This window comes from Capsicum annuum, chromosome 11 (genome assembly GCF_002878395.1).
Source record: "Capsicum annuum cultivar UCD-10X-F1 chromosome 11, UCD10Xv1.1, whole genome shotgun sequence".
Taxonomy (NCBI): domain Eukaryota; kingdom Viridiplantae; phylum Streptophyta; class Magnoliopsida; order Solanales; family Solanaceae; genus Capsicum; species Capsicum annuum.
The window spans coordinates 50,987-54,471 of record NC_061121.1 but is presented as its reverse complement, the minus strand read 5'-3'; the positions used below and the strand labels follow the sequence as shown (position 1 = coordinate 54,471).

The window sequence follows — 3,485 nt, the reverse complement described above, 5'->3', positions numbered from 1 at the left end:
TTATGCTAGAAAAAAATGAACTATTAAAATTACAAATCAAGTATCTAAAATTGATGATATTGCAGCTGTTTTGCGAAAATTTTGACTTTGAAAGAAAGTCGCCACTTAATTTTGAAAAGGAATTAAGAAACCTTTATAGAGTTACTTCAAACGATCCAAAACAGAAAAATCGTTTAAGTTAAGAGATTCTGAGTAAGCGGTTCTTATTAACGTTTTAGGAAGGTGTTAGACACCTAAAACGTCTACTAACTTGCGGTTATCTGGACTGTTTGAAAACATTCTTTTGACTAACTTTTGAAAAAATGATTGAGTGGGAAAAAGTTTTTGCAAAATCAGTTTTTTAGCGACTTAGTTAGGGATTTAGCTAGGCTCGCAAGAAGCATGTAAAAAAAGTAAGCGAAAAGAATAAGGGAAAAGGGAAAAGGGAGAAATAGTGATTTAGGCTTTTTATGCTCAAATCGTCGCCCCCGTCCTAATATAGTTGGGTCTTTGACCCACATCGCCTGTCCTAGTCTATGTTTTACAGCTTTTGGCTCAAGCTTCGCTTCACCTGTATTAAGTACAACTTTGGCTTCGAGGCCCAAATGAATACATAAGAAAATAAATAAATACATAAATAAAGATGATAATAAGTAAATGGACAAAATGATAAATGAGACTATTAGGTCTCATGACTGCTTCAAATGATAGGACTTTCACCCCATTCTTATTTCGGCTCCCTTGTTTTCGGTATGTCTTGAGATCGATGTTGAAATTTCTCTAGGAGTTGACTCGATCGAGATGATGGGCCTCAATGGCCGTGAAGAGAATGCGACGAGAAATCGAATCCACTTTTTTTTTTTTGATTCAAAATAAATAGCACATGTAGCAAAGAGGGTAAAGATTAGGGCAGTAGAAGAAAGCAAAGCTATATAGAGAAATCATGCCCAGATAAAAAAAGCATCACGTAGATCAACTAAGTAGGAAATAAGAGATGAAGAAATAATCAGGAAAACAACATTAGCTAAATAGACGTTTGACATGATTTGAGATCCTTTGATGATTTAAACGAGCAAAAATGTTGGACAATGAACAAAAGTACAAACGTAAACCACTGCTACGTGATAGATCAACTGATTCCCAACCTAATCTTAAGTAATTCTTACCAGCATAAATGTATCAGAAACCTCAAAGGCAGTCGATCATGTATAAAGTAGTAAGTAAAAACTAATTTAAGATCTGTAAGCGGAGAGGATCAAGCACGTAATCACACTACATTTCTAAATCAAACTAGTCGGCATAAGAGTGCGTACTGAATTATTTAGAGACAGTCCGATATTTCATCAAAAGAAATAGGAAAAATATTCAAATTTTGACCATGAGCGAAAAATACCAAAACAGCGATCCGAACAAAGATATAATGGAATTTTAGGTTAAATAACGAAAGAGGGACAAGTCGTCCTATGACCTGTTGATCCAATTATCAATAGCTTCACGTTAAGGGTAAAACTGAAGTGATAATAATAATCACATCAGGAAAGCTATGCTACGCCCAGACTGAAACAGGGTGTTTAGCTGAAACATACCACGCCAAGACGCATTATTCGAGTATAAACAGGACATAATTTTGATGCTACAATGGTTTAAGAAAAATAGAACTAAACACGACTTGCAGAAGGAAATAATCAATCGAGACAACTTGTTGAGTGGAAACTAAACAGTGGAGTGAAAACTAAGGCATGAAATCAAGCAAGAACAATACATCGAACCATAAGCAACACACAAGATGAAGACAATAAGTGGATAATTAACCGACGAGATCAAGGTTTTAACAACAGATTTCCAAAGCCAAGGATGTAAAGTGAAGCTAAAATCATGTCAAACAATTCAGACAACGATTAACCTAACGCAACAAGAATCATTAAATCTAGAGGGGAAACTAAAAGGCAAAATCTTGATGATGTATATACACGATTCATGTCATAGAATCCTAGATAAACAGCAAGCATCAATTAAAAAGGCAGCATATTCAACGTAATTGCCTTAAAAATCTCAACTTGAGCACTGCTTCAATGAAATGGCATAACAATAATCACAAGACAACCCCTAGGGCCATTATAGCCGTCTACAGCACAAAATACCAGCCTCATTCATGGATAATGATAACTAAAGGAAAGTGAAATGTATTTACCTCCTTAAGGACAACAAAACGAGACGACGAGCTATCAGCGGAACCGTTACCACCGGGAGTTAATGTTGTCGATTAGGGAATTCCCAATGAATCGACCAGCTTTCAGAAAACTTTTCTCTCAAACTAATATTTTCAACCTGACTTTCTCCACTATTTCTAAACCCCAAAAATTTCCAACTCTAATTCTGAAACCTTGAATTTTTCAAAACAAAGCAAAACCTAAAATTTTCTCCCAAATTTTCCCCACCCAAGAATTTTTGAACTCTCTCCCCCCTTTTAAACAATGACCCAATGGATTCTTATATAGATGATGAATTAGGGGTAACTTGGGATTTAATAAAAAAGATATTTTGAAATTTAAAAATTTAAAATTTCTCTCTAGCTTAGGGTTTCTCGTTCAAAAATAAGTACTCTATTTGGAATCTTCCTAATAATTTGAAAATAGGGAATGAGAAAACGAAATTCCCTCATCAACCAATCAAAAATTGCCACGAACGTACGAATCCTACCGGTTACCCGAGATTTGTGGGATTTCAACGTTGAAAAGAGCCAACTCACCATATTCTAGAAGATTCGAGGCTATTCTTGTATGAATCCACGTGGTAAGGCGCGTGATACATGCAAGCAACGAGTTGAGGTCGCTTCTCGACGGGTCGGGTGTGGCATCGATATCGAATTATTGATATATGTTGTGAATGGGTTATCGAGGGGGCTGGTGGAATCGGGTTTTGCTGGTGGTTGATGTTGTTGATGATCGATTGGGTTAGAGGTTTTGAGGGAAAATAGGAGTTGTTCTCGTTGATGTTGAAGCTGGTGTTTAAGGCTGAGATTGGAGTGTTGGTTGTTTGAAGAAGAAAAGGAATGGGCCCGGGTCGGATTATGTGGATTGGGCTTGGGGAGGTTATTGTGTTGGGCCATTTTTGGCTGATTGTCGTCGACTGGGCCAGGCCCGAAATTGTTGTTGTTGGGAGATTCGAAATAGGAAGGGTCTTTAAAAGGTGGCCGAATTAAATTAGAGAACTTTATTTAAATATTAATCATAATGAATATCAATTTGATTAATTGCATTGCAATTGTGGTCAACTTGATTTCAATTATGGTCATATTTAATAATTTGGCTAAATTAAACCTAAATTCTATACGAATTAAACACTTGTTTAATCCTGAGCTTCTTAATTAAAAAAAAATCAAACACATATTTATCCAAATAAATTATTTTGAGAAATAAAGACATATTTAAATCAAGATTTCAATCTTTTGAATTTATTTTCAAGATTAGCCTTGATTAAAATCCGATATTTTGTAAAATAAATAT

The 3,485-nt window shown here is 35.4% G+C and overlaps 1 long non-coding RNA gene across 1 annotated transcript; it reads right to left on the bottom strand.

Moving 5' to 3' along the window:
- Positions 1 to 223: 223 nt before the first annotated feature.
- Positions 224 to 2,978, bottom strand: LOC124888437. Its single transcript, XR_007046548.1, has 2 exons — positions 2,171 to 2,978; positions 224 to 830 (listed from the first exon to the last, which is right to left on the bottom strand). It is a non-coding gene; the product is annotated as an uncharacterized LOC124888437 (long non-coding RNA).
- Positions 2,979 to 3,485: the final 507 nt, after the last annotated feature.